This window comes from Lampetra fluviatilis, chromosome 2, assembly GCF_964198595.1.
Source record: "Lampetra fluviatilis chromosome 2, kcLamFluv1.1, whole genome shotgun sequence".
NCBI lineage: Eukaryota > Metazoa > Chordata > Hyperoartia > Petromyzontiformes > Petromyzontidae > Lampetra > Lampetra fluviatilis.
Window position 1 is genome coordinate 11686964 of NC_136276.1, and position 13620 is coordinate 11700583.

Consider the following 13620-nt stretch of genomic DNA (forward strand, 5'->3'; position numbering starts at 1 on the left):
CTTCGATAGTGACACGTAAATAGCTATACTGGACAAAAAGAGGAATCACAGTTGAAAAATAAAATAAAGTGTCGGCAATTTAAGTGCAAAAATCAATAGCAAAACACATGTAAGCACCATAGGAGCAATTTTTTTTTTTACAAAATAAGAATATGAAAAAAGAATAGGTTTTACCCTTACTGCCAATAAAACAGGTGTTAAGATGTTCAAACACCAAATAGAAACCTTTAGCAAGGAATCAAGTTCGCACTAACCACACGTACTTGTGGTGAGCATGCAAACAAACATGCTCTGATAATATAACTACATATGCATTGTCTTTGAAACCGATTGGCTTCCACCAGAGACAGTTCTTTAGGGCCTAGTCTCACCAGTGTCAGACCAGATAACCTCAAAGAGCGAACAATGCAAAGACAATGCACCGTCAGAGCATTTATAGCTCGGGGTGAGCAGCTACAAAATGGGACATTTTTTGCCAGCATCAAAGTATGATCAAGTGCCATTGTAAAGGAAGCCTTTCACATTTGTCACATTTCCATCTTTTACATGGGTCATCTCTGCGTCCACTGTCGATGGTCCGACTGAGGCTCTGTAGGAGGTCGGCGGTGAGGTTTTGCTTTGAATTTGGGTTCATGTTGTTACAACTCGTCGGGTGAATTACCTGCCTATAAAGCCGGCGTCATCCATTCTACTCAAAAAGCTTAGAAGCACACGTGCGGTAAAAACTTGGTAACGGCATTTATGAGAGCATGTCGATATTTCCCAGCGTAGCGAAAACTCATCCGATTTTCAAGCACCCAATAACATAAAGCGAAGGAGCCACGATGTGATAGAGAACACGAGATGATACGGAGAATTCACAAAATAAAAGCGGCGACTCTCCCCCCCACCCCCATCACTGCTCACAATCTACAAATCAGTGCATTATCCAAAACGAAGTCGCGTGCCAGCCAGCGAGCGAGCGAAAGTGTCACTGGGGGCCAGGGAGTGTAGAAGCCCTCTCAGCGCTATCGCCACAGCAGGCTGGGCGCTATTACGTCTCAGGGCATTTGCAAAACGGGGTCGCCACCCTGCTAGGGTTTTACGCTTGACCGCAGACTATAATCGCCTTGATCGGGAAAATGTAATTGCCACCCAAAGAGCTTAGATTTTGTGCGAAGGGGGCGGGGGGGTTACCGAGAGCAGACGCTGACATGCCACTGAAAACCGAATGAGCCACCTCCCACCCGTAACACAATTACCACTCTCAACTTCTTTTTTTTTTAAATCTACGGTACTTGAAATAACCACATGTGATACTTATTCCACTACATCTAAGCCGTTATGAAACCGCATTACAAGTGCAAGAGCAATTTAAGCATTACGGATTATTTTAATATTGTAATTAGGAAAAACCATCAACATGTCTCCTTTGAAAAGCACGTAATAATTTTGTTACATCTCATAAATAAATGCAATTTTTTTTTATGCATTGCTATACAGAAGTTGTAATACTAATCGTGTTAGCAGCTTAAAACGATTGTTTATCCAAGTGCTACAGACTATATATTTTATTTTAAGACAAACTCTAATTATGTAATATCATAACATTAAAAGCCACGTAATTTATCCCCATGTCTTTGGCAGTTTATGAAGCTTGGCCAAAACCCAAAGATTACATTCATACACCAACACAATTTGCCATTAATCAACTGCACGTAAAAACGCCTCTGAAAAAAATAAACACACAGCTATACCACGAGACAATCGTGTGCCACTTTAGAGCAGATGGTTTAAACTAATCAACTATTAGTCATCCACTACTTAGTCAAGATTCATGATCTCCAGACACACTTAAGATATCGAATTCGCCCCAGCAGTCATTTCGAGTCTAGTTAGTGCGCGTCTTTCTGGGACTGAGATGGTGATGGCGTGCCACGCATGTAAACAAACAGGTCCTCCTCTTCTCTCGCTCTAATTAGCCTCGCAGAGTTGCCATTCTCAAGCCCCTTAAAGGTGGCAATGAATAACACTGCCAGAAAGGAGAACATCTGAATTGCTCAGCCACTGGTCGGGTGGGAGGGGGTGGTGGTTACACCCTCCGTGTGTGTCGTGGACGCTTAAGTGCATCACAACATCCTGCGAGATTCCAATACACTCCACAGTACCTAACATTACTTTATCATTTGGTTAATGTTAATATTTGACCTCTTTAACTCTCAAAAGCCACAAGGTGTAGGAGACTGCAACGATTATCCTTGGTACAGTACAGTAAATAATACTTAGCCGATCAAAACAAGCCGCTCACTCTCGAAGGGACGCTTTCATCAAAGCACTCCCAGCCGCACAGGCTGCGTGTGGGGGGTTCCCACGTGGAGATCAAAGTTGAATATCTATATTCGGCTGGCCTTTACTCTTCTCGGTGCGCCTGCCTTCTCTCGGGCACTCGACCCCACCAAATGAAATCACTTCCACTCTCATCTCAGCAGAAAGGCATGGCAGCAAAGTGGCTAATGTGTCATTGTACATCAGAGGTCGCAAACGGATTTTGATTCCTTACCCGTACCCGGCCGGGTACGTACCCGGCCGGGTACGGGTACTCGTTCCGTACCCGTACCCTACCCGAAATGAGTGACAAAACGGTTACACACCAGTGACTCACGGCCTACCCGTACCCGGCCACACCAGGGTCGCAAACGGATACCCGTACTCGTACCCGGCCGGGTACGGGTAGCTGGGTATCGGGTAGGGTACGAGTATCGGGTACCCGGTTGCGACCTCTGTTGTACATGCTCTATCTTCAAGATATTATACTTGTTGCCAAGTAAAGATGGGTCGTACAGCCATCAATATTTCCATCACTTGTATGCAGGCAGGTGCTGGGGGATGTTTGGTGGCCAGCTTACTCAGGAAGCCAGTTTGCACCATTTGCACCATTTGCAGGAAATTCCTGTTTGGCGAGCACAGAATTTTTGTTTGTCCACACAGGACGTGCTGTGCAGTGCTTTCGGTCTGAACTTAAGATGAACTTTTGCTTCCACGTACAGTACCGTATATATATACACAAGCTACCACCAAATTACTACAATGGTTGAAATAGAAATGTAGCGATTGCAGTTCACATGGGTGCCACAGGAGCGAGACGTTAACTACCTCGCCTGGTATGGAGGATGTCGTGGGTTCTATCCCGACCCTGACGCCTGTATTTTTGGGGTTTGCATGTTCTCGTGGATTTTTATCCGGGTTTTCCCTCCAAAATGTAGAAACATACGTTAACAGTTATTCTTTGGGTCTTTCGGTAAAGTCACGTAGATAGGTTCAAAGAAAATAACTAAAAACTACGAGGTTTCGATCGCAACGCAAGCGGTCGTCATCAGGCTGAACAAGTAAACCCGTAAAAACAAAGTTTTTCACTATAAATCCTTTATATGCGTGGCAGCGAACTTAATATAAAGGATTTAAAAATATATTCGCCTGTGGAGGACGTGGGGATCGATCCCGCGACCTTTGGCATGGGAAGCGAAGGCGCTACCAACTGCGCTACTCCGCCACGGCCTGTGGAGTGGTTACACTCTGGGCTCTTATACTGTGACGTTCAGCCAAAGCGATGAATGAGTTATATTTGAATATATGTAAAATATTTTTTTTTTGCCTAAAAAGTGTAAAATTGTCTGTCACAACGAGTCTGTGTGAAAAATGTCAGCTCGATTGGATCACGGGAAGTGGGTTAAAAAACGAGCGAAAGATTTGCACGGTCCTAAGCAAGCAAGCAAGCACGCAAGCAAGCAAGCACGCAAGCAAGCAAGCACGCAAGCAAGCAAGCAAGCGAACTTAATATAAAGGATTTAAAAAGAGAGGAAAGCTGCTGAGGCAGGCTGTTTTAAAGGTTTGAAATGGGTGCAACCCAAGGGTCATAAACGAAGTGGGCGGGAGAGAAATGAGCATGTAATGTAAGATCACCACGTCGGCGCACGAGGTGGCTTGAGAAATTTAACCTGTTAATGTAAAATCAGAGAGCCGCAAATAACTAACATCAGCCACCTCGTGCGCAGACATGGCTGCGGCTCTGCGATCTTACATTACGTGCTCATTTCTCTGACATTAACAGAGCCACCTCCGCACGCTCATCGTGGAGGTCGCTCCCTTATCTGCCATTAACATGCTAATTTCTCACATTAACATCAATAGCCCCGCCCAATTCGTTTAGGACCCTTGGGCTACACCCATTTCAAACCTTTAAAAAGCCTGCCTCAGCAGCTTTCCTCTCTTTTTTCAGCCTGATGAAGACCGCTTGCATTGCGATCGAAACGTCGTAGTTTGTTATTTTTGTTATTTTCTTTGAACCTATCTACGAAAGACCCAAAGAATATGAATTCCTGCAGCCACGAAAGCTTTAAGTCAAGATTTATACGTTTCCAGTATTTGGCTGTAATAATAGGGTTTTTCCCCTTTTTTCTGGCAACAAAAATGATAAAAGTATTTGGCTGCTATAAATATCCACATAAGCCACTTTGTTGAGCTATCATTTGCGGCCAGGTCGCTTCTGAAAAAAAACTTTGTAGCTCAGCGGGCCTTAACTGGTAGGGAACATGAAACATTTTTCCTCCACCATCAAAATCCAACACATTCAGCATCCAGGAGCCAAGCTGAACAGCGTGACAAATTGCACAGTAGTTCGAGGGACCAGGGGTGATCTGCAAATGTAATTCACTTATCCATGGGAAAAAACCCACGGATAGTAGACAGCATGGAGCTAATTGGAGTCGAAGGTAATAGGATTACATATAATAGTTATCCTGTAGTTAAATCTTTGGTAATGCCTGGTAAACATCATATGTAAATATAGGAATGCGTGCCCCAAAAAAGCACTGAACGTGATGAAAAAACGGTACGAATACTTCAATTGCACACAGCGCAACAAAAAAACACAGAAGCTTTATCTTACAACAAAGCAAGCGTTGCCGGTTTATCATCGGATGATGACGCGGGCACCACTCTTGACTGCAATGTGAAACACAGCGCCAGAATTAGCTTAAGATAAAGATTAGTGAAAGCGCAGATTGCAATGAACATGAAAAAACACACAATACAGTAACACACACGGCACACGTTTAATCCAGTCTGATAGGCACTGCTCTCAACACATGCGAATGTGAATTACGGAGCACCCAGTACTATAGCGCAGGAGCAACTCAAACAAAAAGCGTGTTTTCTTTTTACATTCTTGAAACCTCCGTGGGAGATTGTGGTTTGCATTGTCCGTTTGGTTGTTACGTTGTGCTAAACTTGCTGAAATTGCATTGTTCCGCAGATGGTTACCGACTGCAGGAAATCTGAACATTTTTTCCTGGTTACAAGAATGGGAGGAGCACTCGATCCTAATTATAAACCATTCTTGGCATGGATCATGTTGCTGGTGCCAAGAATGTACAAACTTGTGGGAAAATTAAATGAAGAAACGGACCTTTGGCCCCATATATATAATAAATAAAGTTAATAACTTAAGGCGCGTTTAGGATGTACTGTATATTTTTTAAACAATGAAACAATTTCGATTTAAAGCTTTCGTGACTGCAGGGATTCATCTTCTTGGTTCTTTCGGTAAAGTCACGTAGAAGGGAAATAATAAAATAATAAAAATAAAACATAATAAAATAATTCTCACGACGTTTCGGAGGCAACACAAGCTTCCGTCTTCAGGTGGAACCGTCACAGCACGATAGCTGTATCTTACTTGATACGATAGCTGTATCTTACTTGATACAGCTATCGTACTGACGGTTCCACCTGAAGACGGAAGCTTGTGTTGCCTCCGAAACGTCGTGAGAATTTTTTTATTATGTTACATTTTTATTATTTTATTATTTCCCTTCTACGTGACTTTACCGAAAGAACCAAGAAGACAATGAAACAAGTTTATATGAAAATCAATGTTCACAAAACTCACATTTATGTATGTTGAACTTCTTTCACACCCAAAGCAGCGAATCGTGCCAATCGGAGGTGTGGGTCAAGGACAACCAACTGAAGACAAAATCAGTTCTAAAGAAAATAGTTTTCAATCTAGATTTAAAAGTACATAGCTCCAGTGGCTTCCTAATATCGAAAGGACGAGCGTTCCTGAAGGCCGCAGAAGCACATCTTCAAGCGCACAATCCAGTGACCATCTTTGTTATCCTATGGATATTACGTTCACCAAACTACCCACAAAACTTGTACAAGCCATTTTGAACATGTTTTTGTGATTTATATTACATGTTTTTTTTTTAATGTTTCTCTTCAGAAAGAAAGAAGAATACATTGAATTGCTCATGTGGAAGTCAGTTATAATATTTACACAACAGAGTTTGGATCTTCAAAACAGCAGGCAACCGCAAAACTAACAATGTATCGAACATTTAAATGCCCCAGAATGTCTTACATGTTACCTGGGTAAAGTATCAGCATTCACACCACCTTCTCAGACAAAGTAATAATTCTAAACTAAGTCACTGTAATTCTTATTGCTGCTGTTTCTGTGTACTTATGAAGGAACTTGAGTGGTATAATTACCAAGACCAACAGCAGTTCCTGCCAGTGAAGCAATGGCATTGACTTCAGAATTAAATGGTACAAGGATCTGCCAAAATAATTTGCCAACCACAAACATGGTATTCTTACTGTATTAAGTGATTTTAACATGGGCGGGATTTGTCATGCCTTTCTTAGAATTGCATTGCTGTATTAGAACCCATCTTCCTTGTGTGCACCATTCCCAGATACATCTTAAATATATTTGCGTGGGTTTTAAAAGACGCTTCGCTATTACATTTATCAGAGGCAAACAACAAAGCATGTTCACCAATCAACAAGCAAGCATTACGAGTGGGCTGCGCTGGAATAGCTCCTTCATGGTCTATGTTCAGACTGGGTGCCTGATCACCCTCACCTGTGGACAAGCAAGACAATTGGTTCATGTTCAAATTTGTACTTCTCAACAGGCCAATACTCCCCAATCCCACCAAGCTTAGTAACGGCATGTAATGAATTGTCTCTTGGCCATATATCTGTGTATAATTTCAAAGGGGTTTAAAATGCAAATTACGAATGAGAGGAGCCTAAACATTGCAAGCTGTTGTAATTGTTGCATAAACTCCTTTGCGGATAAGGGTTGGCCACATGGGAAGCAGCGGGCTAGTGGTTGTGTGAAAATGAAATTCTGTTTGTTAAGCAGGAAAACATGCGCATGGTTTATACATGAGAATCAGTATGCATGGCAAACGTGATACAATGATGAACTGTGAAACGCTGAGAAAAAAAACGCTGGGCCATCTGCAGCTTACTCACCCTTCCTGGGGATGTAATGCCACAGAATTTGAATATCTGTGGGATGGCATTGAAAATGTATGGCGGTGCCTAGGGCATGCTCAGCATCAACATACACCACACAGTTAAGTATCTAATTATTTTCAAAGCGCAACAATGCACAAAAAGGGGTAATTGCCAATTTAACAATGGGATCTCAAGAGTTTACAAGAGCACAGCCCTGATTTGGTCTTGCCAGTGCCCTGCCATGCAGAATTACAATACCAAGGGATGCAAATTCATGTGAAAACACGACTAACCTTTAGGTTCCTTGTCTATGCTACGTTGTGCTGAATAGTGCTTTACTTAAGCTATTATTGAACAAAGTATGACTTTTTTAAACATGATGTATATGTAAAAATAAAAGTTATTTGTCAACACGCAGCGAGTTGATGGCCTCTCTACAACAACAACACTGTGCTAGTCCGTGTGCAATGTTGAAGGGGAACGGTCACGACTTAGAATAGGTTTTCCCCTTTTTTTCTGGCAACAAAACAGGAGTTAAGATGTGAAAACCAAACTGAAACCTTTGACAAAGAATCATCTTAACACCTGTTTTGTTGCCAGAAAAAATGGGAAAACCGATTATCGTATTTTGGTACTGGCAAAGAAGGTCCCATGATGGTCACGACTGGTTAAGATATTTCTCGCCACCGATGTGAGCTGTGGCTGGGAATCGAATATAAGTTGCCAGGTTTTAAGCGCTGTGCTCGAACCAACATATGTACATTACGTGTTGTACGAACATTCCTCAATGCCATCACAGCACACTGCAAAAGCTGGGGGAAGATTTCAATATAATAATTTACTAACAAAGCCGTAAACCCTAGCTTGAATTAGAAACGCACTAATTATTTGTTTGACATTTACTCCACCCTATATTTAGTGTGTTTTGTATTGCACTGTACTGTGCAGTTATGTACAGACCGTTCAGGTGCGTTTATGTCCTCTGAACAAGAGTAAATAAAAGCAAGAGAGGCACACAAATCAACGGACGCCAAGAAAGCAGAGGCTGCAAAAACAGCGGAAAAGGAAGGCAAAACACAGAAACAGCAAAATAATTAGAGAGACGCAACATCTGCGGAATAGAGGGCAAGAGACAAAGCTACATTACAGGGAGCTAGAGTACACACAGCAACAAATCATGCGGCCGCCTGCTGTGCGTGTGTGCTTGCACTGCAGCCCTGTGGCGTGATGTTAACAACCTCGCTTGGTATGCAGGAGGGCATGAATTCGATCCTGACCCTGGCGCCTGTATATTTGGCGTTTGCATGTCTCTCTCCCCGTGGATTTTTCTCCGGGCCCTCCAGGTTTTTACCTTCACATTGAGAATACAGTAATGCGTTTAGAAAGACCCCGGGGCCGGCCCAGGACACGCTGGTGGATCAGCTGGGCCTGGTAACGCCTGGGAATTCCGCAAGAAAAGCTAGAGTCTGTCACAAGGGAAAGGGAGGTCTGGACCTCCCTACTCAACGTGCTGCCCGCCGCGACCCTCACCAGGACAAGCGGACTGATAAACGAAGGAACGTTCAGAGTATTTGGCTGGTAAACATTTCCAAGTCATAAGCCAATTCGTAGGGCTATCACCATTTGTGGCCAGGTCGTTTCTACAAAAAAAAGCCATATAGCTCAGTGGGCCTTACCTGGTAAAATAAAGTTTTAGTTTAGTTTGTGTCCTCGTTAATTAATTATTTTCACTTAGAAAGCTGGGGTGGTTGAACTGAATGTGTGTAAAGATGCTGTGATGTGCCGTCAGCTGACATGTGTGGCCCAGAAAATCTTCTGGGCTGTCTTCTGACCTCGCAAGGGTGCTTATCAGTCGACAATGTCCAACTTATACACATTCCCACCACAAGAGTTACAACTTGAATAAGACATCCCGAGTAATCTTCTGAACCGATCTGTGTATACAAGCACTTTAGCCTGCACAGTAGGCGGCAGTCAAGAGGTTTGCACACCATTATCTGCATCAATGATTGGCATGTGAGGCACTCCCAACGAGGAATGCACAAGCCATAATTCCCCGACATAATGAATTAGTAAATCCGTCACCAATATATATGCGCTGATAAAAAAAAGCAGTCAAGACAACTCAATAATCAATATCGGCGGGCATGGCACGCCACATTGGTGGAACATGAAACAAATTAAGATACGATGGATTAATGCTCCTACAACTGAATACACAGTGGTTACGATTCCTTGCGTAATTTCTTTAGAACCACAAAGCACGCCAGCTGGTTTACCGCACAGGTAAACTTCAATCACACGGCCGTCTCCCGGGGAGGGGACACGGAGCACACAAACCCCCACAAAACGTCTCAAACATTGTTCCCTCCACGTTAAAGTCTTGTTTTTTTTGTTTATTCCAAGCACGGACGTGCATTAATTATACCCTACATAATTTAATCCGTATGGACCGCGCATTTTAATTGCGGTACACGACAAGGTCACTATCGGTGATACTTTACTTTATTTACGCGAGGGAAAAAAAAACACCAAGGCCAATAAAAGTGTTGGCGATATAATTAGAACTGGGGACTTAACGCAATTAACATGTTCAGCCCCGCTTAGAATATGTAGCAACAGCCGCTAATTAACGTTAATTGGCACGCTGCGTGCATTCAAGCTCCAGATGTTTGTGCTTCCACGGGCTTTTATCCCAGAGACAAACTCCCCCACCACCCCAAGCAGAGACGACGATCCATGACAACCCAAAGCCCAACACGTGAGTCTCTCTGCTTTTGAAACAACAACAAAACCCCAAATACGATTTTTAGAAACCCTTTTTTTCAGAATACAATAAAAACAATTCCGGCGCCTTTGTCAATTGGCGCGCCTGTCCGAGCCACGGATGTGGTGGCAATGTGAAGATGCCTCGGATCGTTTTAATAATGTTCAAGGCTGTCTGGTTTCCTTATCGGATAGTTGTGTACAGAAGAAGAAAATAATCGAAGCACATCAGCGTGGGTGACAATGTTACAACGCATTGGCGATGGGTATATCTCATTGACCCATGAGGAGCCACTAAAGTTAGTTTTTGCCAAATAAACATACGCTTGGCCAAGAAGTTATCAGCCACGGGAATGTTTTTTGTTACTTGAGAGCGCAGAAGAGAAACGCAGCGTAGAGAGAACTTAAGTTTTGGCGTCTCGGCATAAGACCCCCAGGGCAAGTACAGAGTACAGTCACAAGCATTGCACAGTGCCTTTAATTTCCGTGGTCAGACGTTCAGAACTTCGGCACGAACTTAACTCTCCGCTCTTTTTTGCACGATCCCAAAAAACGTCCGAGCCGTGGACACAAAACCCCACCAAGCATCATCGCCCGTGTTGTTGCCCCTTTTGAACAACACCGAGTGAATTTCGATTTAAAGCTTTCGTGACTGCAGATATTCTACTTCTTGGTTCTTTCGGTAAAGTCACGTAGAAGGGAAATAATCAAATAATAAAAATAAATCATAATAAAATACAATGACGTCTCATTTAGACGCTGTCTTTCCGACAGCCCTGTTTTTCACCTGAGGACGGCTGCTTGCGTTGTGGCCGAAACGTCGTGAGAATTGTATTTTTGTATGTTTTATATTAATTATTTCCCTTCTACGTGACTTTACCGAAAGAACCAAGAAGATGAACACTGAGTACAAGGGCCGTGAGCTAGCACCCGATGGGTCAACACCACCAACACCAACACAGCAGCAGTCACTGCACACGTGCGAGATCGACACAATTTTACTTTGTGGAAAACGCCACTTACAAAGCACCACAACACCTTTGGGTGGATTTGAAGCTTCCGTGACTGCAAGGATTCATACTCTTAGGTGTTTTCGGTAAAGCCACGTAGGTAAAAGGTAAATTCAGCTGTGACGTTCCACCTGATGACGGAGACTTGTGTTGCCTCCGAAACGTCGTGATTTATTATTTTATTTCTATGATTATTTCTATTATTTATTACTTATTTTATTTTTCACCTACGTGACTTTACCGAAAAAACCTAAGAGTATGAACCTTTGGGTGGGTACACGTGGCCCATTGCATCCACGACAGAATCGTGGGCGCGGTGATGCGGGCTGCATCATCCCCTTCTTCTCATCGTGGGCTCGTGTTACCTGTTGAGTCGCGACTGATAGAGGAGGTTTTGACGCCGCTTGGTTGAGAGCAAAGAGGTGTGCTACTCTCTTCCATCCACCTCGTCGTTAGGGTATTTTCTCCGGGGGGCTATAAGACGTTACGGGGAAAAAAAGTCAGGCTCGCCTACAAACTTATGCCCGGTGTCAACAAGTTACACAACTCATCTGAGCACACGCATCTACTACCGAATTATAATTAAAAAAAGTGCCTACCAGATTGTAAGACGCACCCCTTATCAGATTCTAAGACGCACTTCCATCCTAAACATTGTTTTTTAAACACAGGGGAGATGACCGTATGACTGAACAACACACCGACTTACACGACGTGCCACCACCTCCTTGTGTTTTGCTCGACACGAGGGCACTGCTTTGAAGTGCTTCCACACACTCCCCGACACGACCCCGAGCTCTCGTCTCAGACTTAAAAAGGATTCGCACAGCGGAGCAGAAGAGACAAGCTTTGAACTTTGAGAGCTCTACTATACAGGGTTATCCATTTGTAGATTGCCCTCCCCGCCCCACCACTCTTACGGATAAATTAAGAGGCAAATACCAATCCCATTAGAAAGCCTCCAGTCGGTAAGGTCTCCCACGTGTTTACACTCCCAACCTCTGGAGTAGAGAGATATGACGGGAAAACGTCATCGCGTTCACACAACATTCAATCGTCTTGCTGGCGAGATGGTGAAGTAGGGGGGGGGTCATTTACATCGGTTCGATGTCCACGAGTGGATCAACCTCGTAGCTGGATGGGGGGGGGGGGGGTCGAGGGATGGGGGGGGGGTCGAGGGATGGGGGTCGAGGGATGGGGGGGGGATCGAGGGATGGGGGGGGGGGGTCGAGGGATGGGGGGGTCGAGGGATGGGGGGGGATCGAGAGATGGAGGGGATGGGGGGGGTCGAGGGATGGGGGGGTCGAGGGATGGGGGGGAGTCGATGGATGGGGGGGGGAGCGAGGGATGGGGGGGAGTCGATGGATGGGGGGGGGGGCGAGGGATGGGGGGGGGGATCGAGGGAGCGGAGTGCCCGGGCTCAAGATCGATCGCGAATGGCGAGAGCCCCGGGAAATCCACGTGCTGGCCGGTTGCTGCTGTGTACGCGCCCCACGCCAAGTCAACACATCTCCCTGCGTGGTCGACACGGCCTGTCGAGAGGCAGGGAGGGGGGGGGGGGACCACGCGCGGCCGCCTTTGTCTCCCCCGCCGATGCTGATGTTCTCCACACGCCGCACCCAAGTGACGATTTCAGGGCTGATACAAAGACAAAGATCGACCCCGCGCCTACCCCCACACACCCGCGTCGCCGGCAACAAACTTGTTGGGGACACGTGCTGTTCGCGAACACCCATGAAGGCCGACGAAGGCCGACGCGGCGCACGAGGGGTTGGGGCGGGGCAGGAAAACGCAAGGCGCGGCCGCCTTTGTCTTCCCTCCAAATGTCGATGTGCAACACTCCACTCGAAGCGACGACGATTTAAGTCCGATTGACGCGCGAGCACACACACACACGTGTACACACACACAACACACACAGACACGTGTACACACACAACACACAGACATGTGTACACACACAACACACAGACATGTGTACACACACAACACACACACGTGTACACACACACAGAGACACACATACACGTGTACACAGACACACACATAGACACAGACACACACAGACACACATACAACAAGACATATAGACACACACAGACACGTGTACACAGAGACACACATTACACGTGTACACAGACACACACATAGACACAGACACACACATACACACACATACACGTGTACACACACACATACACGTGTACACACACACACGTACTGACTGCACTTAGAAGGGTCGCCGGACAGACGACGGAGGAGGGAGCCGGGTCGCCGCGTCGCCTCTCGCCATGGACCGCGCCGCGCTCACTGAGCCGGGGTCCTTCCCGGCCTCGGGAGCGGCGACTCCTCCTCCACCCCCCCCCCCCTGGGGGTACCGGGAGCGCCACTCGGAGATCGCCTCCCACTCTCCCCCCCACCCTGCTCCCCCCCACCCTGCTCCCCCCCACCCTGCTCCCCCCCACCCTGCTCCCCCCCACCCTGCTCCCCCCCACCCTGCTCCCCCCCACCCTGCTCCCCCCCACCCTGCTCCCCGCTCTTCCCCCCACCCTGC

The 13620-nt window shown here is 45.7% G+C and overlaps 1 protein-coding gene across 4 annotated transcripts in view; it reads right to left on the minus strand.

Annotated features, from left to right (window-relative positions):
- Nucleotides 1–13387, minus strand: part of ACVR1 (activin A receptor type 1) — a 39363-nt gene extending 25976 nt beyond the window's left edge. For 2 of the 4 annotated variants that reach the window (XM_078869305.1, XM_078869295.1), the window contains exon 1: nt 13288–13387. The gene's annotated coding sequence lies outside the window, so the exon portion shown is untranslated. The remainder of the gene's footprint in view (nt 1–13287) is intronic. The other 2 variants (XM_078869300.1, XM_078869286.1) reach the window with 1 other exon arrangement.
- Between the last annotated feature and the right edge of the window lie 233 nt (nt 13388–13620).